We start from the raw sequence: 23921 nt of genomic DNA, 5'->3' as shown, positions 1-23921 counted from the left end.
TAGCCTGTTGCTTAACTAGAACTCCCCACATTCCAGCAGCTGTTCATTGCCTCTACTCCTGCCGCAGAGCACTTCCACAGTCTAGTCCACCTTCTCTGTTTCCTTTGAACAAGTAGTTCCTGGACCTGCTGGGAACAATTTGGCTGACAGAGATCAGCATAGGCATATTCCCTGCGGTTGGGTGTCACCCCCAAACTTGCAGGACGTGCTGTCCTTCCCATTACTCGCGGCCTTCATGAAAACATTAAAGAAAAAAAAAATAAAGTCCTACTGCTGAACCCTGAGAGACCCCACTATTGTCTGCCAGCTGGGCTTTGCACCACTGGTCACAACTCTTTGAGCCTGGTAGTCCAGCCAATTTTCCACTCTCCTTATCATCGCCTTACGGAACCCATTTGTCACCGGTTTGGTCAGAAAGGAAGTATGAGAGAGGATGCCAGTCCAGGTGTGGCCCACCAGTGCTGAATAAAGGGGAGCAATCACTCCTCTTGACCTCTTGGCAACACTTTGTCTAAGGCAGCCCAGGATACCATTGGACCTCTTTTACGCAAGGGCACATCGCTGGCTTATGGCCAACTTGGTGTCTACCAGAACCCCTAGGCTTTTTTCTCCAAAGCTGCTTTCTAGCTGGGTGACCCCAAGCTGCCCTGGTGCATGGACTTGTTCTTCCCCAGGGGCAGGAATTTGCATTTCCCCTCGTCGAACTTCATGAGGTTCCTAGAAGCCCATTTCTCCAGCTTGGCGGGGTCCCTCTGGATGCTGGCCTGACCCTCCCGTGTATCAGCCACTCCTCCCAGTTTGCTGTTGTCTACAAACCTGCTGAGGGTATACTCTGTCCCATCATCCAGAACACTAATGAAGATGTTGAACAGGAGCCAGTATTGATCTATGGAGTGCACCATTAGTCACTGGCTTCCAACTAGGCTTTACACCACTGATCACCACCCTCTGGGCCTGGCCATTCAGACAGTTTTCAATCCACCTCACCGTCTGCTCATCCAGCCCTTACATCAACAGCTTCTCTATGAGAAACCTATGAGCGACAGCGTCAAAGGCCTTACCGAAGTTGAGCTAGACAAGATCCACTGCTCTCCCCTCATCTCCCAAGCCAGTCACTTCATCAAAGTTTATCGAGTTGATCAGGCCTGACTTCCCCTTGGTGAAGCCATACTGACTACTCCTGTTGCCTTTCTCATCCTTAACATGCCTGGATTAGGCAGGCTTTCCAGGATTAGCTGCTCCACCACCCTCCCAAGGTGAGGCTGAAAAGCTTGTACTTCCCTGGGTTCTCTTTCTTGCCCTGCTCAGGCACCTCTCCCTGTCACCCTGATCAGTTGAAGATAATCATGAGTGACCTGGCAATGACAGGAGCCAGCTCCCTCAGCCCTTGTGGGTGCATCCCATCAGGGCCCATGCACTTACAGATGTGCCGTTTGCTTAAGTATTCCCTGACCTGAACTCCTTCCACCAAAGGTACGTCTCCCTTGTTCCAGACTTTCCCCCTGGTCTGTAGTTGGGATTCCTGAAGGCCAGTCTTGCTAGTAAGGATGGAGGCAAAGAAGGCCTTCAGCACCTCAGCTTCTTCCATATCCTGTGTCACCAGGGCCTCCATCTCATTCAGCAGTGGTCCTACACTTTCCGTATTCTTCCTTTTGTCACCTGTGTCCTTACAGAAGCCCTTCTTACTGCCTTTGACACCCCTCACTAGACTTACTTCCAGCTGGGCTTTACCTTTCCTAACCTCTTTGGACATTGTCTCTGTATTCCTCCCAGGTTATTCGTTTCCACCTTCCGTATGCTTCCTTTTTGTGTTTGAGTTTGACCAGGAGCTCCTTGTTTATTCACGTAGGCCTCCTGGCATGCTTTCTGGACTTCCTCCTCGTTGGCATGGGCTGCTCTTGAGCTTGGAGGAGGTGATCTTTGGCTATTAACCAGCTTTCCCGGGCCTCTGTTCCCTCTAGGGCCTTATCCCAGGGCACTCTTCCAAGCAGATCTTTGAAGAAGCCAAAGTGTGCTCTCCTGAATTCCAGGGTTGTGAGCTTGATATTCACCTTCCTCGCTGCCCTCAGGATCCTGAACTCCACCATCTCATGGTCATTGCAGACAAGGCTGCTCTTGCTCTTCACACCCGCAATGAGCTCTTCCTTCTTGGTGAGTATGAGGTCCAGCAGAGCACCTGTCCTCATGGGCTCCATGTTCCTTTTATTCAGTACATATTCGGTCCAAGGTCTCAGCCCCTGCCTGACACAGCACCATGTACCCATGAGTACATTTGGCATTGGCTTGCACACAAGGCGGGTGTGTGTCCCACCCTAGACACCACTGACACTGCATTGGAAACAGATCCACTCAGGGATGGCCAGCACATGGTCGGCAGGATTCCTCAGCCTTTCTCTCTGCCTATCCTTTTGAACTCCGTAACACTGGGGAGAGCAGCTCTGTCCTGGCCTGGAGAGGCAGGAAGGGGCACTTCCAGCCATGCTGAGGCACTCCCAATGTTGTTACACTGCATTAAACTAAGGATCCCAACTGGTGTGAAACCATCCTTGTTGTGGCCTGAAGTCAGCAGTAAAACAGTGTGAGCTTTGCAGTGGCAGGAAAAGGAGGGCTGAAGATACACACAAGGTTGCATTTCAGTGCCTGTGCTGTGGGCAGTTCTCTGCCAGGTTTGTTCTGTTGTTGTTCAACTGCACTCAGGCTCTGTCTGGCCCTGGCTGCTGTGTGGAGCTCATGGACAGAGCAGTGGAGTGTGCTCCTGCCGTGACCTGCGCATGCCCTCGTGATGAGGGACACACAAACACACACATGGAAGCATGCAAAACTCTGCACCCAAAAACACTTGCAGAAATCCAGCATGCAGACAAGTGCAGACAAGAGGACACACGCAGAAACATGACCGACTTTGCACTCAACTGGGGATATCCTGGGGACAGCTCTGGCAGGGATTCTGAGGAGCATTCAGGGGAAGGACAAGGCCCTGTATGTGCTAATGGTGTTGTTTGGGTACCCAGGGAGACTGCACAGAGGGGAGGTGTACTGGGAGCTTTGAAGAAAACATTGTATTCAAGGAGTCAGTGATCTTGCGCAAGACATATCTGCTCTATTGGGCCTTGCACTAAAGGCTTGAGAGGCCTGTACATAAGCATGAGTAGCTGCTGCAAGGGAATCTGCTGGAGTGCCCTGTGTCAGCCTGTGCTGCACGTTGGTGGGTGTTATGGCAGAAATAACCTTCGAGTGTTCGAGAAGACGTACTTTTCTTTTTTTGTGTAACACAAAATAAAAGGCACCATGGCATGGGAGGGAAGCAGAAGCTCTCCCTGGACAGGATCTGCACAGTGTGTCTTGGGAAAATTTACCTGGGTCCATCTGATGCTGCACAAGCACAGGTTTCCCAGCATCTGAGGGGATGGAAGGTTTACTCACTAACTATATTCGTCTTTTTATTCTATCTTACTAAAACAGACATTTTATTCTGTCGTTTGCTGTCAGGTCTTTCTTTCTGAGATCTGAAAAGGATCCTGCACCACATCTTGCCCCATGCTGCCTCCCTGGTGTAGAACAGGAGCAGGCAAAACCAGCCAGCAGAATTTTCCTGGAAGCAGATTTAGGTGGGATACGGTCAAACCCAGGAGCCAGGCCGCTTCTTGGCAACAGGGTGATAAAGAGCCCCAAAGGAGTCACCCAGGCTGACATCATTTGCCTTTACAGGACTCCTCCAGCATGTGAGATGAGTCCTCTGCCCACGCTGACATGTTTTGCTCCAGAAATGCTTGGGCCTCTCATCCTGTCACGGAAAGGCTGCCTTCAGCGGGGAATGTGCCTGGCATAAAGCAGGAAATGAGAAGACAGCAATTCAGGAAGCCAAAACACAGCCCATAGCATTAGCTGGGATGTTTTCCATTCAAGGTGAGCTTGTCAGAAAATAATCACCTCCACAAGGAATGCCTCTGGCAGCCTGGGGCAGTAAAGGGCCATGATAAAAGCCAGCCCAGCTCCTTGCTCTCTCATCCACTTCTCTTGCCTCCTTCTCCTTGGGAGTCAGGTGAGTCTGAAGCCCCGTCTCCTTCTGTGCTGTCTCTAAAAGGAGGTCTCACTTCAGTGGACCTCTCAGCTGATTCCAGATTTGTTCTATGCCAGATCTTGGGGCTGCTTGTCATGGGAGAGGGAAGTGGGGAGAAGGTTAGACATGGAGGGAAGCTGGGACTGTACTGAGGTGGCTTCTGGACTCAGGGGCTAGGCAGTAGCTACATAGGAGCTAGTAGACCTTTTGGGGCCCTGGTATGACAAGGCCAAGAAGCCCTCATATGTCTCTGCACAGCCTCCACCTCCCAGCCTGCACATTCTTTGGTTCCCTCATGGTGTGGTGACAGGCTGCTCCTCACGCATGCCCATGTTTTCCTCCCTCCCTGCCCTCTCTCCCAGGTGCACCTCAGGCCCCAAGACATGTCCTGCTATGACCAGTGCCGGCCCTGCCAGCCCTGCGGCCCAACCCCGCTGGCCAACAGCTGCAATGAGCCCTGTGTCAGGCAGTGCCAGAACTCCACCGTCGTCATCCAGCCCTCTCCCGTGGTGGTGACCCTGCCCGGCCCCATCCTCAGCTCCTTCCCGCAGAACACCGTTGTGGGATCCTCCACCTCCGCTGCTGTTGGCAGCATCCTCAGCTGTGACGGAGTGCCCATCACCTCTGGCTGCTGTGACCTCTCCTGCATCACTAGCCGCTACTGCGGCAGGAGGTGCCCCCCCTGCTAAAGATGCTGGCAACGGCCTCAGATAAGGACCCCCAGGAACTCAGAAAATGCTGCTTGACACAGGATCAAACTCTGTGCCATTGTTTTAGGAGCAGCTGACCACCTCTGGCTTGTCCTGCAAGGGCAGACTGGAAGGGGCCAGCCTGGGCCTTCTGAAAACATGGCCAATGTCTAACGTTCCTGTCTTCCAATCACCCTTTTTCTCTCTTTTCTTTGTATTCTTGTGCTCCCCTCAGAGCTTGCTGTGAGGACCCCAGAAACAAGCCTGGAGCCACCTGCTAGCCTGTCTGCTTCTGTGAGGCAGGTCGATAGATGCCCTGTGGCAACTCTGCCACAGGAAAAGGGGAACAGAGTCTTGACTGCTCCTGCTCCTCACTCAGGGCCTCCACTTGGGCTGACCTCATTTCCCTCTTTCGACGCATTAAAAAGTTTTTGCAACCCTGCCTGTGTTCCTTAGGTGGTCTTTCCATCTGCACACTGACTGCTGAGGGAGAAAGACCTTGCTTTGGAGGGGCATTAGTTGGGGGCACAGGAGGACCCTTCATCACTCCTAGAGGCATTGGAGGGTGGGACAAACTGCAGTGAGTCCTCTTTCAGGGACTGCCTCTTGAAGCTGAGGAAGACATCCCCAGTTACTCTACTGCCCATGGCAATCAGTCCTTGCCTTGCTGCGTCTCTGCTCAGAAATATCCCCCTGGCCCCAGAGCACATCATATGAACAGGAATCCTGACAACTGCTGTCTTCCAGAGAGGAACTGTGAGCATGTGGGAGGCCCCAGGGAGGTCAGCAGTCCCACAAGCCCTTGGGGAAGAGTGGTGCTCCTGCTTTGGCTGGAGCTGTGCTGGGCAAGGAGGCTCAGAAAACTATGTTGCCAAAAGATGGCTGGATTTGAGAACGGGTAAATAGCCTTGGGCATGGCCCACAGTCCCTACTCCACCTGCCCCTCCCCTCCATCACCCGATTTTGGGGCTATGGCCTGTATGCCTGGGCATGGGCAGCAGGGACAGCTTCCCCATGCAGCCCTACCACCCTTCAGCACAGCATCTGGCATTGCCACCTATTGACTACCTGTGTAAGGCTGAGGTGTTCACAAGTTAGTATTGGTATCAGCTACAGCAGGCCACACGCTGGAGTCCCCTGTCCCTTTGAACGCAACACCCCCTTGGGTGAAGGCATCCCTGGGACTGTGACTGGTGCCCAAACACACAACCCTGCTCTGTGCTGCCTTGTCTTCCCCAGGCACAGCTTTGCTGAGGCCCAGGACCTCTACAGCCCCACAAGTGCCACAACCCAGCTCCGGTCCAGAAGAGTGCTGTGTGAAAGGAGATACCCCCAGCTCTGTGGAGACATTGCAGTGACACTGCACTCAGCAGGATCCATGAGCTGTCCCTGAATGGCACAGGGCACGCACCAGCCCAACCAGAGTGCACACGTTGGGGTGCCTTCCCCCAGGCACCAAGCTCCTTCAGAGCCCTGAGGCTGAAGAGGCCCTTGTGCTCCACACAGCACCATTGCTTCCCACAGACACGCCAGGGCCTTCCCACATCTGCAGACTCTGGGACCCTGTGGTGTGGGAGTTTTCCCTCACACTGACCCAACATGCGGTCAGCACTACAGGACCAGCATGGAGGACAGGGTCATTCCTGCATGGGGCGAGGATGGGGGTGCACTGCTCCCCAGGCCAGGTTCTGTGGGCGTCGATGCTGAGTCAGGTGGTAACACAGCAGCAATGAGCATTAGGACCAAGCCCACCTAGACCCAGTGCAACCATGGGTCCCAGCTCTGGCTTGCCGCCTGGCTCAGCGTCTCTATGAGAGCTCAGGCCTAGTGTAGGCCTGCCCCAGCTCTGCCCTATCTGTGCCTGTGTCTGGCCTGGGCTACTGTTGTCTTCCTGGCCTGGCCAGGCTCCTAGATAGTCCTGGTAGTCACTGGGTGGAGCCTTCACCTCATCCTCTCTTGAGTCCGGCCTTGGTCTGCACCACAGCCCCAGCTCTGACCCTGGCACTGACACCTCCCATCTGTTGCCTAGATTATGGCAATAATCAATAGATGCTTCTGGGGTGGAATTGTCTGCTCTCTAAGATAGAAGTCTGAGATGGACCAGCTCTCTTGTTTTTTCTAACCACAGCCTTACACCAGGGAAACATTTCTAGGCACTTACCCGGGCAACTAGGCTCCCTAGGGCCTGTGTTTCCCCAAGACCGATGAGCGTGGTGGTGAATACGCATCCACATCACCAGCCTGGAGAGCAACGGCTTGCAAGTTTCTTGGCACATCAGAACCACACAGAGTTTTTTGACTCCTGTGGATACCCTCCAAACAGTGCTCTCTTTCCTGAAGGCATCATGGCCCATTTAAAACACAATGCTATGGTTCTTGCTTTCCAGAGGAAGCAACAGCAGTATCCCCCCTCCATGGCCTGAGGGGGGATCATGGTGTCTTTGTCATACATCACCATAACAAGGGATTAACTTTTGAACAGGTTTCAAAACTGTAGTCCAACAATCCAGTACAAAATGATCAGATGCAGATGCATTTTGTGAAATATGAAGATGGAGTTTTCCCCATGACCACAGCTACTCAAAATACATTTCAAAAGACCCAGACAGGCATCTCTTGCAGTAATTTTCATAAAAGTATTCTGTAAATAAAGCTTACAGCTCAACTGTAAGGCTGACTGTGTGCTCTTTAAGCTCAGTCCACCCCAACCCAACCAAACATGTTTTTTAAATGGACACTACACACAGTAAAGTTTAAAGATTGTATAAATCCCCATGGCAGAGGGGGTTGGACTGGATGATCTTTTAAAGGTCCCTTCCAACCTAAACCATTCTATGATTCCATGATTCTATGAATATTTTCATTTCAACAGTAAACTTCACAGGAGTTTTATGGATCTTCCTCTTCCTAGCTGCTGTCTGTGCTGTCTCGGCCCTCCTCAGGCACTTCGAGCTGTTTCCAGAGACCCTGGTTGTTGTATGACCTGTGACAGAAGACAGGACATTCATCACAGACGTGGCTTTCAGAAAAACATTCCAGCCTTCAGGTCTTGTCAGGTGGGCCACAAGTCTGAAGGACACATTGGACTAAATCAAGAAAGCTGGACCCCTTTATGCCATCTCCTTTGTACACAAAACTTCCCTGGTTTTCCCAGCAAGAAATATGCTTGGGCTGCCCTAATTTACCTAGGAGCATTTGTGCATTTATCCCAGTACCATGGATGCACATTATCTGGAGCTTTCTGATCAACAGAGTCCTCAGGAGTCTGCAGCGGCTTTTCCACCTCTGTCTTGTTTTCTGCTGGAAAAGAGGAGTTATTTTCCCCCGTTCCTGATCACGCTGCTTCTTGTGTACCAAGAATTTCTGAAGAGCAGCCGTACACCCCTTAGCTTTCTTGTAGGCCATCAAACCTGCTTTGTGGAGAATGTCCCTCATTTCAGCATCCAAAGAGTGGACCATATCAGCCCTCATGACTGCCCTGGGTAATGGCAGCACCTGTAGCAGCTTGAACTAATTTGTAGGCACCAGATACATCTTTTCCACATAGTCCATCCCTTCTTTAGCAAAAGCCCCATGCTGAGCAGAGGATCACGCTGCCATCCAGAGGGACCTCAAGAGGCTGCAGAAATGAGCTGACAGGACCCTCCTGCAACTCAACAAGGGGAAGGGCAAAGTCCTACTCCTGGGGATGAACAACCCCATGCATCAGTACATGGTGGGGACCGCCCAGCTGTAAAGCAACTTTGCAGGAAATGACCTGGGTTGTCCTGCTGGACACCAAGTTGACAATGAGCCAGCAATGTGCCCTTGCCTCAAAGAAAGCCAACAGTGTTCTGGGCTGCACTGGGAGGAGTGCTGCCAGAAGGTTGAGGAAGATGATCGTTCCCCTCAACTCAGCACTGGTGAGGCCACTCCTGGAGTACTGGTTCCAGATCTAGACTCCCCAGTTCAAGGGAGCTATGAAAGTACTGGAGAGAATCCAATGAAGGGGCACAAAGATGATGAATGAACTGAAGCATCTCTCCTATGAGGAAAGGCTGAGAGATCTGGGACTCTTCAGCACAGAGAAGGGAGGGGGCGGGGCGAGGGTGGTGGGAGGAATCTTATCAGCATATATAAATACCTCAAGGGAGGGTGTGGTGGGTTGACTCTGGCTGGATGCCAAGTGCCCACCAAAGCTGCTCTATCACTCCCCCTCCTCAGCTGGACCCAGGAGAGAAAATATAATGAAAGGCTTGTGGGTCGAGATAAGTGACAGGGAGAGATCACTCACCAATTACCATCACGGGCAAACCAGACTCGACTTGGGGAAATCAGTTAAAATTTATTACCAATCATATCAGAGTAGGCTAATGAGAAATAAACCAAATCTTAAAACACCTTCCCCTCACCCCTCCCTTCCTCCGGGGCTCAACTTCACTCCCCATTTTCACTACCTCCTCCCCTCTAGTGGCACAGGGGTACAGGGAATGGTGGGGGGGCGGTCTGTGAATCACACGTTGTTTCTGCTGCTCCTTCCTCCTCATGCTCTTCCCCTGCTCCAGGGGTGGGGTCTCTCCCACTGGAGACAGTTCTCCACAAACTTCTCCAACATGAGTCCTTCCCATGGGCTGCAGTTCTTCATGAAATGCTCCAGCATGGGTCCTTTCCACGGAGTGCAGTCCTTCAGGAACAGAATGCTCCAGCATGGGTCCCCCATGGGGTCACAAGTCCTACCAGAAAACCTGCTCCAGTGTGGGCTCCAGTCCATGGGGTCACAGGTGCTACCAGGAGCCTGCTCCAGTGCGGGATCTCCACAGGATCACAGCCTCCTTTGGGACCATCCACCTGCTCTGGCGTGGGGTCCTCCATGGGCTGCAGGTGGATATCTGCTCCACCATTATCCTGCATGGGCTGCAGGGGGACAGCCTGCCTCACCATGGTCTTCACCATGGGCTGCAGGGGAATCTCTGCTTGAGTGCCTGGAGCACCTTCTCCCCCTCTTTCTTCACTGACCTTGGTGGCTGCATAATTGTTTCGCTCACATATTCTCACTCCTCTCCTCTGGCTGTTTCTGTTCCCCTTTCTTAAATACCCCAGAGGCGTTACCACTGTCGCTGATTGGCTCAGCCTTGGCCAGTGGTGGGTCCATCTTGGAGCTGTCCGACATTGGCTCTATCGGACACAGGCTGAAACACAGCAGGCTCTGTCTGAAACATCAGGAAACACTTGTTTACTGGCTAGGGAGACCGCGCACTGACACGCTTTGCCCAGAGAGGTTGTGGCTTCTCCCTCCTTGGAGAGGTCCAAAAGGCATATGGACAGCTTTAGGAGGAAGAGAATTGAAACCCAGCAGTGCAGCCCACCTGACTGGGAAGCTGGCCACAATTGAACACTGGAGCAGGTTGGGAGGGATGGAGGGACACTTTCACACAGGGAAGCCCTTGCAAAGGGATCTGGACAGGCTGGATGGATGGGCCCAGGCCAATTGGACGAATTTCAACAAGGCCAAGTGCCGCGTTCTGCATTTTGGCCACAACAACCCCAGGCAACACTACAGGTGGCCAAGAAGGCCAACGGCATCCTGGCCTGTATCAGAAATAGTGTGGCCAGCAGGAGTAGGGAGGTGATCATTCCTCTGGTGAGGCCGCACCTCGAATCCTGTGTTCAGTTTTGGGCCCCTCACTACAAGAAAGATATAGAGGTGCTGGAGCGCGTCCAGAGAAGGGCAACGAAGCTGGTGAGGGGTCTGGAGCACAAGTCTTATGAGGAGCAGCAGAGGGAACTGGGGTTGTTTAGCCTGGAGAAGAGGAGGCTGAGGGGAGACCTCATCGCTTTCTACAACTACCTGAAAGGGGGTTGCAGAGAGGTGGGTGTTGACCTCTTCTCCCAAGTGATGAGTGACAGGACAAGAGGAAATGGCCTCAAGTTGCGCCAGGGGAGATTCAGACTCGATATTAGGAAAAATTTCTTTACTGAGGGAGTGGTAACACACTGGAATAGACTGCCCTGGGTGGTGGTGAAGTCACCCTCCCTGGAGGTATTCAAGGAGCATGTGGATGTGGCATTGTGGGACGTGTCTTGATGGGCATGGTGGTGTGTGGTGTGGTTTTTTGTTTTGGTTTGGGACTTTTTTTTTCTTTCTTTTTGTAATGGTTGGACTTGATGGTCTTAGAGGTCTTTTCCAACCTTAGTTATTCTGTGATTCTGTGATTCTGTGACCAGCCAAGGATTGCAGGGCTGGGAGCGGCTGGGCCCCTTCCTGTCAATGCAGCCACAGGCAACCCCACCAATTTGCCTCAGGCCAACATCCCTTGCTTGCACTGCACCCATCCGGCACTTGAGCTGAGGCTTCTGCTGCCACTGATGCATTCCTGCCCCAGAAATCCTGGGGTCTCTCAATCCCAGCACTCAGAAGAAGCCTCCATGAGGGAATGGGTATGGCATTAGCCAGGAAATGAAAAGGTAGCGTTGTGGAAAACAGCCACCCATATCATGTCATTAGCTGGGATGTTTTCTGTTCATCATGAGCACCGTAGAAAATTGTCACTTCAGTCGAAGCTGCCTCTGGGCCTGGGGTAGGTCAGGGCCACCAAAAAAGCCAGCTCAATGCCTCACTCTCTCGTCCACATCTCTTGCCTCCTTCTCCTTGGAAACCACGTGAGTCTGAAGCTCTTTCCCCATGTCCTGTTCTGGTCATTCAGATGTGTGGTCTTCCATCCTATGCTAGGTCATGGTTCTGCTTGTCATGAGCGGTTGAAGGCAGGTGAGGGTCTGACTCAGAGAGTGAGTTGGCTGAGCGAGCTCTTAATTGAAGAAATAGCCAGCAGCCTCATTGGGCCTGGTGACACTTTGCAGTAGCATGTCTGAATGAGGGCAAGAAACCCTTTTGCCTCACTGCCCAGTTTCTACCTCCTAGCTGAGCAGGTGCCTTTGAAACCCTCGTGGTGGGGTGATGGACTCATGGGAGATTGTTCCTCACATGTCCCTGTGCTCGGCTTCTCCTTCTCCACTCTTGTCATTGAGCCCCCTCCCGTGGTGGTGGCACTGTCTGGCCCCATCCTCAGCTCCTTCCCACGGAACACCATTGTGGGATCCTCCACCTCTGCTGCTGTTGGCAGCATCCTCAGCTGTGACAGGGTGCCCATCTCCTCTGGGTGCTGTGACCTCTCCTGCATTACCAGCTGCTACTGCGGCAGCAGATGTCCCCCCTGCTAAAGCCACTGGTGACAGACAAGACCAGGATCCCCAGGAATCCAGACCTAGATTCTGGACTGAGGACAGAGCTCCTAGCCATCGATTTCAGCAGGCTGAGCATCCGGTGCTGCCCTTCCAAAAGAGGTGCAGCTGGGACTCTCTGAAAACGGCCAAAGTTTAACTTCCTTGCCTCTACTCCCTCCCATCTCTTCCCTGTCTTCTGTTCTTCTGGCTCACTAGACCCTCAAAGACAACCTGGGGTATCTACTGATCCCTATCCCTCCATGGGACAGCCAGATGGATGCCCTGTGGGATCTCCACCATGGGCAATGGGCACAGACTTTGGGCAGCTGCCAGCGATCTCCCACCACCAGCAGCCTCCTCCAGAAGGGAACTCATTTCTCTCTTCAGAGTCATTAAAGTTTTCCACTTCCCAGCCTCTGCCTCCGTATACCCCTTTTATTGGTGGACATTGTCTTGTATTGCCAAGGAAGAAAGGCAGCACCTTGGCTGGGGGAGAATGAGGTGGGGGAACAAGCAAACCTTTCACCATTCCCAGAGGAAGGGGAGGGTGGGACATAGGGCAGTGGGTCCCTTCCTGTCACCGTCTCTTGGAGCTGAGGAAAACATACTCAGCACCTCCACAGCCAGTGGGGATCAGGCCCTGCATTCCGGCATCTCTGCTCAGATACGCCCCCTTGGCCTCAGAGCACATCCTGCAGATGGGGAGCCCAACCACTGCTATCCCTCAGTGAGGAGCCCGGTGCTGCTGCTGGAGGCTCTGAGAGGTCAGCGGCTCACAAGCCTGTGAAGAAGGGAATTCCTTCTGCTTTGCATAGCCCTGTGCTGGGAAAAGAAGCTCAGTCAGAAGGTGGCCCCAAAGGATGCAGGAGTGGGGATAGAGTGAGAAAAAGCATTTACAACAGCCCAAGACCTTCTCCTCCTCATCTTCCCAACTGTTCCCAGCATGAAGGGGCATGGCCTGCACCCGAGGGCAAGCATAGCAGAGGCAGGTCCCCGATACACCATCTACCCCCCAACACAGTTCCCTGCACAGCACAGCAGTTACACACACGTGCAGAGCTAAGGCAACTCCCTGGTTGATGTTGAAATCAGCTTGGCCAGGCCACACATGAGGGCATCCAGTGGCCAAGCCCATGAGTTCTGTGAAAATAGTCACTTCAAATGTCTCAGCATTCCTCAACAGGCCAGAGTTGAGCCTCAAGGAGGAGATGGTTTTAGCCCAGGTCCCAGATGCCATCGCCAGCTCGGCGTGGCCCTCTAAAATGTCACAAACTGGAGAGTTCCCTTTGAGAGGTGCCCCACTCAGAGGGAGATGCTGGTTACAGCCCGCTGCAGTCCAGGAGAGCTCAAAGGGAGTACTCCAGGGCTGTTAGGGAATGATGGATCATCCCATTCTTCTTGCTCGCATTACCCGCCTCGGTCAGGTAACAGGAGGGCCTGGTACAGTCAGTGCCATTCCCTACCCTCATGATGTAAGAGTTCTTGGAATGGTCAAGGGATGCTTAATCGCCCAACTCATTACACAAAGGTCTGTGCCTAGCTGGAGTTTCTGAGGTCATAGAGTGGCCCAAGAGAGAGGGGAAAGGAATGCAGCACCACAAAGAGAGAGGCCTGCAGGACTATCTGATGAAGCAATATGCAGCAGGGAAATCCAGGAAGCAAAGAGCAGCAGCAAGGAACCATTGCACAATGAACCAACAGCCCCAATCACGTGCATTGCCCATCACCTCACCAGAGCCATTAGGCAGAGTAACCACGTAACCCACAGTGAAAACAAGGGGACCTGAGAGTCTTTCACCACCTTCTCCTCCCTCTCAGGCCACTGACACTGACCCCTCCGGGAGGAGGATCTTGGCCTGCAGCACTCTGGGTGTACAGGGGAAGCAGAACTGCCAGGGGAGAGCTGAGGGCCCCATCCCCAATCTCAGCCTTGCACAGACAGATGCCCTCCCTCCCCTGGGTGTTTGCACAGCCAGGGAAGCTCCCTGCAGTAGGCTGTCATGCACAGCACAGAGGTACAAGGCACTGTCAGAGACCTCGACTTCCTCCAGCTCCACAAGGACAAGGACAAGCTACTCCTACTGTACGAGAAAGGTTGGGGGGGTCATCAGGGAACAGGATGAGGGATCATTGGGTCACCCCCTACTCCCAGGGAGCACATGGGGCACCCATTGGACTGCTGCACTGGGAGAGGTGGGGAAAGGGCAGCTCTGCACCCCCGAGCTGAAAGAGTGTGTGAAGGGGCAAGGGATTTGCAGGTGGGGACCCCTATTCCCACTCCCTTTCTGCATTAAGACCAGTGTGATCCCATGCACCACTCATGGCAGACATAACAAACTGTTCATTATCATTAAGTTAATCTGACCTGAGCAGGCACAGACCTACAGCTGCAGGAGGCTGTATTTCCCTGTGGTGTTCAGCAACGTGGTGAAGACGGACGCTCCACCTGGGGCCGGCTACTGCCTGATATGAGATATGCTGTGGGGCTTGGCCTTTCTTCTACTGGTACCAGAACAAGCCATAAAATTAGAGCTCTCATAGGCACAGGTGGTCTCGAAGGTGTCTCTCTCCTCTGCTATGACTTGTCCTTCTTGGTGGGTGATGGCGGTCTGCCCCATGGTGCCTGGAAGAAAGCAAGGGTCAGCAACTATTCAGGGAAAGGCTCCAAGATGCAAAACAAGAGGGAATGCAAAGTGTCAGAGGAGAAGGCTCCCTCTGCCTTTCTCTGCAGCCAGAGCCCCATGGATGGGAACAGCAAGGTGGTGGGTGTCTTTGGGCGGGAGGTCTGAGACCTCAGCTCAGCATGGATCTCACAGCACAATTGTGCCAATTACCTCCTACAAGGTTAACACCAGAGGAGAGCTATGCTTTCACCCAGGTCTTCCATCTCCACTCTCGTGCTGCCCAGTCTCTCAGGGGAAGAGCCTGTAGTGCCTGGCCCTCCTGTGACTGGTCCAGGACACCTCCTGCAGGGTGAGGGACCGTGGGAACGCCTGTGACATGTTTCACCCTGCGCCCCATTCCCTGTCATCTAGCATGACTCCAAGGCCATGGAAGGGAGGGAAGAGGAAGCCCTGGCAGTGCAGAAATGCACTGGAGGAATGGAAAGCCAGGGCATGTTGCATGACATGTGCCAGCCAGACGAGGGACTGGGACACCCTAAGAATGTGCGTGCGATGAGAGAGCTTTCATGTCCCTGCATCAACTTTCAAAAGCCCTGTGTATTCGGGTTGCCAGGTCAGAAAATGTGTCCTGCCGAGATAGAAAAGAGCTTCTGCAATGATTTGTCTGTGGAACACTGGGCCCAGACTGACCAGCGAAGAGAAGCAGAGAGAGGTGGATGGTTGGCAAGAGAAAAGGGAGGCAAGGGGTCTAAGATGATGAGGAGAGGAGGTGTTTCTTCTCAGTCTCATTTTCTCTTTCCCATCAGTAACAGCACCTTGAGAAAACAGATGCAAAACGACCCCTGTGATCTGATGTTTCCCAACATTTGTCCATAATTCAAGGCAGCTGCCTGCAGAGATCTGTTGAGTGGATGAGGTTCTCATGGGGAGAAGAGGAATCATGCTTCCAGACAAAGCCAATCCTTACCCAGTGGCTGCCTCCAGAAAACAGCAATGACGAGAAACCCAAGGTGCATGCTGAGACCGATCCTCCTGCATGTGTGAGAGAGACTCAAAAAACCCACGCATCCCCACCAAGAGCCCTGAGAGAGCAGAGCTGCTGGAAATGACTCTGCAAGGGGAACAAAGACTGAAATGGGGAGGACAAAATGCTCGATCCTAGCACACCTGAAACACCCGTGATGTGGTCCTCCCTCCTCCAGCAGTGACACATACTGCTCCTGCAGCTACAGCTTCTGCTTTTCCAAGGTGAAGGGTACAAGGGGAATAGGCCTGCACCTGGGGACCAACGCCTCTGACACATCCTGCTGTGCAACATCTTGGGAGTCTCTCTTTCCTTGATGCCTGTGACTCCTCCCTCACCAACATCCATCCTATGGTGGAGTTGGCCTGGCCTAGCTCCTGCGCAGTGTCTAGTCCCAAACTCCTGTCAGCACGCCCCCAAGCCCTGCAGATGCTAACTGTACCACTCAGCCCCCTCAGGCACTGTGGTCTTTCTTCCCCTAGCCAAAAGAAGCTATCTTACGAATCAACAAATGAAGCTACCTGCCACACTGCCCATCCTATTTTATAAATCAGCTTCCGAAAGGCTCATTGGCAAAAAAACCCAAACAACAAAAAACAACAAAGAGCCTTTCCACTTGACCATACCCCTTCCATTTTCATTTCCTCACAACCAGTTGGATATGCACTTGTCCTGTCCTTACTTCTACGTTCAACTAACAAACCAACCAAACTATTTTTACTCTTACTGTAGCATAATTTAGGTTGGACAGGCTGGTCAGGGTTGTGTCCAGTCAAGGCTGGAAAACTTCCGAGGCCAGAGCCCACACAACATCTCTGGAAGCTGTATTCCACTACTCGAGAATATTCTGTGTCCAAAAAAGGTGTAAAGTATAAAGAGTTTTTTATATCTAAATAGACTTTCCCAGGTTCAAAATTGTGTCCTTTGCCTCTTCTCCTACCACTGTGCACCTTAAAAAGAGCCTGGATCCATCTTTTCCACATCCTCAGAGCACGTAGTTGTAGACACCCATAAGGTCTCCCTTGAGCCTTCTTTTCCTAAGGCCCCATTCCCTCAGGCTCTCAGTGCATCATGTCCCCAAGCCCCCTGAGTGCCTTGGGGGCTTCTCCTGGACTTGCTCCCACATGTCAGTACCTTTCCTACATACCAAGGAGCCCCAAACTGAACACACCACCCCAGGCATGCTCTCAGGAGTGCCAAATAGAGGAGAAGGAGCATTTTCCTGGTGTAGAATCATAGAATTGTAGAATCGTTTAGTTTGGAAATGACCTTTAAGATCATCAAGTCCAACCGTTAACCTAACACTGCCAAGTCCACCACTAAACCATGTCCCAAAGCACCTCACCCACAGGTCTTTTAAATACCTCCAGGGATGGTGACTCCACCACCTCCCTGGGCAGCCCGTTCCGAAGCTTGACAACCCTTTCAGAGAAGAAATTTTTCCTAATACCCAATCTAAACATCCCCTGGCACAACTTGAGGCCATGTCCTCTTGTCCTATCACTTGTCACTTGGGAGAAGAGACCAACACCCACCTTTCAGGTAGTGGTAGAGAGTGATAAAGTCTCCCCTGAGCCTCCTCTTCTCCAGGCTAAACAACCTCAGTATTCGAGGTGCGGCCTCACCAGTGCCAAGTACAAAGGGACAATCACTTCCCTAGTCCTGCTGGCCACACTGTTTCTGATAGAAGCCAGGATGCCACTGGCCTTCTTGGCCACCTGGGCACACTGCTGGCTCGTATTCATCCAGCTGTTGACCAACACCCCCCAGGTCCTTTTCTGCCAGGCAGCTTTCCAGCCACTCTTCCCCAAGCCTGTAGCATTGCATGGGGTTGTTGTGACCCAAGTGTAGGACTCAGCACTTGGCCTTGTTAAACCTCATACAATTGGCCTCAGCCCATCCATCCAGCCTGTCCAGATCCCTCTGGAGAGCCTTCCTAGCTCAATCAGATCAACACTCCCACCCTGCTTGGTGTCGCATGCAAACTTATAGAGGGTGCACTTGATCCCCTCCTCCAGATAAAGACATCTTTGATAAAGACATTAAACAAAACTGGTCTAGCATAAAAGTCTGCAAGCTACACTTTTGCTAAGACATCTCAGAGGGCAGTAGGTCTGCTTTGCCACAAGCGCGCACCGCTGACTCACCTTCAGCCATTGGCCACCAGGCATCCCCTGCCTTCCCAGGTGTCTGACCTATAAACTCTGCCTCCAGCACGGTCCGAGCTACATCAAGAAGCTGAAAGGTGCCTGTCTCCAGAGGAACTGGTTGCTCTTGACTCAGGCCTTTGGAGAAAAATCCTCTTTTGTTGTGCCCTACCTGGATGGTCACTTCTGGTGGGAACTGCAACACAAACTCCTTCCGCACGTGATCTGTAAAGCCAGAAAGGTATTTCAATTTTGTCTGCCTCCATATCCATCTATCTATCACGTCATCAGCTTTCTCACTGGGCTCATTCTCCATCTCACTTTCTATCAGCTACCAAATGCTCTTCCATGTATCTGAACAGTCTGCTATTGCAGGTTCAGCCAATTGCTAGGTGCAAGGCAAGAAAGGTATTTTCCCTCCTTGGGCTAATTTGACCAGGAAATAAATCACAAGAGCAATCATGTCTCCTTCCAACTATGTTGGTCAGTGGATGCTGAGGGAAGCACAGGAGCAAGACAAGCAGGTAGGCTACTTTGGCTGAGTATGCACTTCTGGGTCCCAAGTCCCTGGGCCTGGACTTGGCTGAAAAAGTCACACCCATACATGTCTCAACAGCTTTCCTCACTGGCACACAGGCTGTGGAAGCACAGAAGACGGCCCAGATGATGTTGCCCTCTGCGTTACAGTCAGCCTTCCTCCATGCCTTCAGGTACCCACATGGAGAAGCCCTGGCGGCCTCTACTGCCCTGGGCTCTAGGACACCACCAATGAGGCAAGCATGCTGCCTGGCCAGTTGGAAGCCCATCCAAGGAATGCCTGGAGAAGGGATCCTTTGCCAGTTCAAGACAGGGGCCTCTGCCATTGCAGAAACCAGGTTTCCCTCTCTGCTTCTGAAGCCAAACAACTCGGACTTTGAACAGCTGAGTGAGCTACTAGAGCCATCCAGGCTTCCCCGGGGTGCAGGTGGACAGAGGACTCTCCTCTCAGGGCCCTAAATGGGCCTTTACAAAGGGGGTCCAAATTTTCATCCTATGTCTAGTACTTCGCTTGCACACCAAAGGCTCTGCATTTGGTGCGGAGGGAAATCCCCTACAAAAGCCTCATGATCTGGAACCTATGGAGAAAGCCTGAAGGTTTTAGTCCCCTCTACATCTTTTCCTCATGTCTGTGTTGAGCTCAAACTCCTGACATTGTGGGATGACCTTCAAGAACCCGAACAGCCCCCCTGAGGGCTAATGATGGAGGAGCTTGGGAGAAGTCTGATGCCTATGCTGATGCCGATGCAGGTGCCTAGATGCTGATGCCGATGCTTATGACAGGCAGTGGGGAAAGCCCCCCGGGGATGGTGGTCAGGTGGGGCTGGGCAGGGCGAGGTGGCTCCGGCAGGCAGAGCGGCAGCGCCCCCTGTTGGGCCTGGTCAGGGCTGTCATAGAGTCATGGAATCACAGAATCATAGAATCATAAAATGGTTTGGTTTGGAAGGGACTTAAAGATCATCCAGTCCAACCCCCCGGCCACGGGCAGGGACATCTCTCACTACATTAGCTTGCTCAAAGCCCCGTCCAACCTGACCTTGAACACTTCCAGTGCTGGGGCATCCACAACTTCTTTGGACAACTTCTTCCAGTGTCCTGACAACCTAATCATAAAGCATTTCTTACTTATGAACAATCTACATCTACTCTTTTTCAGTTTAAACCATTACCCCTTGTCCTGTCACTACAGGCCCTGGTAAAATGTCTCTCTCCATCTTTCTTTTAAGCTCCCTTGAAATAATATTTCTTTGCCTTTTGAAGAGAGGGTATTTATCTGAAGGCAACTTCATCAGGCCAGCTTCCTGAATAGAGATGTCCCAGCCTCAGCATTTGCAGCTGCAGGCCATCTGGCTCACCCCAGACACACAGCCCTTTGATGCCATGTGAACATGTCAGGGCAGCACCTCTCTCTCCCTGCAATGAAGCTGGAACTGGTCACCAGACATCTGCAAACATCCTATGGCAATCAACAGATCAGATCTTGTAAAACTCTGGGACTATCTTGACTTCTAAAGTGGGGAACCCCTGGAGCTGCAGCAATAGGGATTGTCTCTAGCTTTGACTTTGTCTCTCATGCACACCCTTTGCACGACAACAGGCTGAATGTTCAAACAAGACTGTGGCTTGGACCCCAATACACTTTCTGCCTTTCCTGTAATGAGAACAGAGTTGATTGAACTACTTCTGTCCAACCCACAAAAGCCCCAAAGCCCTCTGCTGTCATTCAATCCAACAGGGATGGCTGGTGCCTGATTGACCTTCTTAGCAGTGGGCTTTCAAGGACTTGCCTCAAGTTGTCAGGGGCACAGAGGCAGAGAGCTGGCTGGTGGAGTCCTGGTTCTCAGAGTATGTGGAGAGAAGCTGTGTTTCCTCATGTGCATATGCATCTGTCTGTGCCTGTGGGCGTATTTGTTGCTGTGTGTTTGCATTTGTATGTTCATTTGCAAATGCACATGTGAGGGTGAGTGTCTGCCAATGTGTGTGTGAACAAGTGCATTTCTGTGTGTGTCTGTGCATGTGTTTGAGTACACGCACGATTTTGCAGATGTGTGGTGTGAGTGTATGTGTGTGGGCATATGCGTGTGCAGATGGCCACATACATAGCTGTGTGTGTACACGAGCCTGCATATATATCTATATGCAAGCATGAGTGTGCAAGTGCATATTAGCACATGCCAACACTTACCTGATGAGAATTCTGGGGAGTGACTGTGTGTGAGCACACGCAGGGGTTCCTGTGGAACTGGGTGTGCATGCTCGTGTGTTTTTATGTGTGCTGACGTGTGAGTGAAGGGAGGACGGAGCTCCTGGCCATTTTCTTTCAGAGAGATTGAGCATCTCTGGTTCTTTGCAATGTAAGGCTGGAAGGGATCAGCGTGAAAGCATGGCCCATGTCGGCCTTTCTCTCCTTCTGCTCTCTCCTTGCCCTCTCCTCTCCTTGTTGGCTTCTGATCCCCTTTGGTCTACCCAGACCAGTCTAGGGAAGACCTGCAGGACACCTCCCTCCTCAGTGCAAGCCGAGGGACACCCTGCAGGAGCTCTGCTACAGCCAAAGGGCACCAAATCTCAACTGTCCCTGGTGCTCTCTTCACAGTGGCACTCTACTCGCAGTAACTTCGTTTTCGTCTGTTGTGGCATGAAAGGTCTGCTGCATGCCAGCCTCTTTCTCAGTATCTTCCTTCCCTGTGTGGACACTCTCCCAAGTGCTCAGTGAGCAAGGTGTTAGTCTGGGGTGATGAGAGTGGAGGCAAAAGGGGACTCTTCACGGATCCAGGAGGAAGGGGAGTGTGGGACACCCACAGAGGGGTTGGAGAGCATCTTCCCACTGTGGAAGGGGCCCTACTGAACTGCTGCAGCAAAGTGCTGGACTTGCTGAAACACCTCTGCCCAAGGGTTGGTTTGGCAACACAGACTCAACCCACTCTCCGACCCAGCATTTCTTCAAACTCCTCACAAGCAAAGCCCAAGAGGGGAGGGAGGAAAAGCTACCGAGAGGGGAGGCAACTAGTTCAACACCGACATGTGAACTGAAACGCAGATATGCTCATACAAAATCTCCTCTTGCTGTCAGCTGCTATTCAGGGGTGGGGTTTTTGGCTTTTGAAGAGAATGCATTTACCTGCAGATAAACCTGGGAGCAACTTCATTACTTCAACCCCATTTCTGTGTGCAGACCTCAGCATTGGCAGCCTGCAGGAAGCTGGGCTCGTAGCAGACACACAGTCCTCTGCTGAGGCATTCCTTCTTGCATAGGTTTTCCTATAAATGCCCTTTTGCTCAACAGCAGAAATAAGGAGTGGTTCATTTCCCAGACTATGCCATGAAAACTTAAAAGATGACAATGCCAGACAATCTCAGCATGGGCAGGATTTTGCACTGTGTCTTAAACCCCAACTCAAGCTCCACCTCAGGCTCCATAACTCAGGGTTCCCAGCATCTGAAAGGGCATAACATCACCCGTGCTATCCCCGTTTATCTTCTTGTCTTATCTCCAACCAATGGTATTTTACTCAACACCCTGTGGAGCCAGAGTCTATCTACACCCATGCTTCACCCTCATCGTTAAAAAACGACAATTCCAAATTTCTAACAGGAATTTCCCCTGTTCGAGAACATGTCCATTGACTTTCGCTGTATCACTGTGCTCAAGAAGAGTTTGGCTCCACCTGGCCCTTCATCCTCCACTCAAGTGCTAGAAGCATCAAAAAGCTCTCTCTTAAGCTTCTCTTTTGCAGGTTGAAGAAGGCCAGTTCTCTCAGCCTCTCCTCATGTCTCATCTTACAGAAACACAAAATTGGTAAATTTGGAAGGGACCTCTGGAGGTCATTGGGTCCAAATTCAGCCTCATGGCTGGGTTGGAAGGGTGACCTAGAGTGCGTTGCTAAGGACCATGTGCAGACGGATTTTGAGTACCTCCCAGGATGGAGACTCCACAACCTCTCTGGGCATCCTGTGCCAGTGCTCCCTCACCCTCACAGTGAACAAGGGTTTCCTGGTGTTCAGAGAGAGCCTCCTTTGTTCCAGTTTGTGCCAAATGCCTCTTGTCACAAGCACACTGCTTATACACCTGTCCCTCCAGCTGCTGGCACAAGAGAGAAAGGACTTGTAACCACTAGCCCCTTCTCCAGTTGCTGACACCAAGCCCTAAAATCCCTCTGGGCATTGTTTTTTTGCCCAGTTACTGGCACCCAGGTCTCTCTTTCACACCAGTCTCTCCAGTTACTGGCACTCAGACCTTGCAGCACTCACACATGGGAAAGGGAGTGAAGATACATGAAAGGATGGTTAAGAAAGGGTTTAGTAAGAAGGCACAGGGAGCTGTAGTGATCAGGTGCAGGGCTCATACCAACAAGTGCACTGACCAGCCCCTGCTTACATGCGGCTGGCTCCTGTTTTCCTTCCTCTACTCTGTTGGCTCCCCTTGCTCCTCCCCAGTCCCCTCTTGCCCTCACCTTTGAGCCTTCCCTTAAGCATGCCTTAATAAGTGCTGCCTAGTCCCACAGCACCCCCCTCAAACATCCCAAATCCTCATGTTCCTCTTGTCACTTCTTGTCACTTACAAAGCTCAGCCTCACCCACTGCCAAGCTACACCTGCAGTTTCCTAATGGCCCATCAATTAGAAGCTGCAGAGCTCTGGGCTCCCTCCTTGTCTCCCTTATCACTTCCTTAGAGATTGGTGGCATTGTGTGCTTTGGTTATCACTTTCCCTTTTACTTGTTCTTCCCTTGGAAAGGCAAAGGGACTTGATCTGACAGCCTTAGTGGACCCGCTGCTCTCACCTTCCACATTCCTTTACAGTGGCTTCTGCTGAACTTGCTCAAGTGTGCGAGTCCCTCAAGACACTGCAAGGCTCCTGTCCCCAGAGAAAGCTGGGTCTTTTTAGTCTAGGCCCTGGGGGGAATCCCTGAGGTGCTCTCAGTCATTGAAGTGTCTCCCAGCAACACCTGCAGCAACACTAAACCATGGTATTTGCTTTCCAGGGCGTCCAAGATGTTACAAACATGAAGGAAAAGGGAAAGATTGGCCAAAAGCCTAACCAGTTTCAGAGAAAAACAAAAGCAGTCAGATCACATAAAATGTCATTCTGGAATGAACTGGTTTGCATCCTCAGTTTCCAACATATTTACTGTTTGTTTTCCCAGCTATCCTTTGTTTCTTGCAAGATGTTGATTCCACCCTCACAGATATTTATGTAGAGCTGAGGCGGAAGAGGACAGTCCTGAATTCCACTCCAGGTGGGATCCAAACCATAGCTTTCTTAGCCATTCAGGTAGGAATGGGCCTTCTCAGCCACCTTCCAGTACCTCACAGAGACATTTTTCTCCAGGGGCAGACACTCAGCTTTCTTAGTCACCTCAGAAGGCCTCAGTGCAAACACCTGATGCCATGGCCTACTGACATGATGTCACCTCATTAATTAGAGCATGCTGGTCTGCAACCATGACTGCTTTTGTCAGCTTCCACCACAGGTGCTCTTGAGGGCCAGCTCTTTGCTTTCCAAAATATAACAAGACTTGCTGTGTTGGGTTGACCCTCGCCAGATGCCAGGTGCACACCAAAGCCACTCTATCACTTCCACTCCTCAGCTGGACCCAGGAGGCCCGTGGGTTGAGATAAGGGTAGGGAGACCACTCAACAGT

General features: G+C 51.9%; 1 pseudogene; it reads left to right on the top strand.

Annotated features, from left to right (window-relative positions):
- The first annotated feature begins 2892 nt into the window (after positions 1-2892).
- LOC132319409 (feather keratin Cos2-3-like) lies at positions 2893-4749 on the top strand (annotated as a pseudogene).
- Positions 4750-23921: the final 19172 nt, after the last annotated feature.

Source organism: Gavia stellata, chromosome 28 (assembly GCF_030936135.1).
Source record: "Gavia stellata isolate bGavSte3 chromosome 28, bGavSte3.hap2, whole genome shotgun sequence".
Classification (NCBI taxonomy): Eukaryota; Metazoa; Chordata; class Aves; order Gaviiformes; family Gaviidae; genus Gavia; species Gavia stellata.
This window is presented reverse-complemented; position numbering and strand designations above follow the sequence as displayed.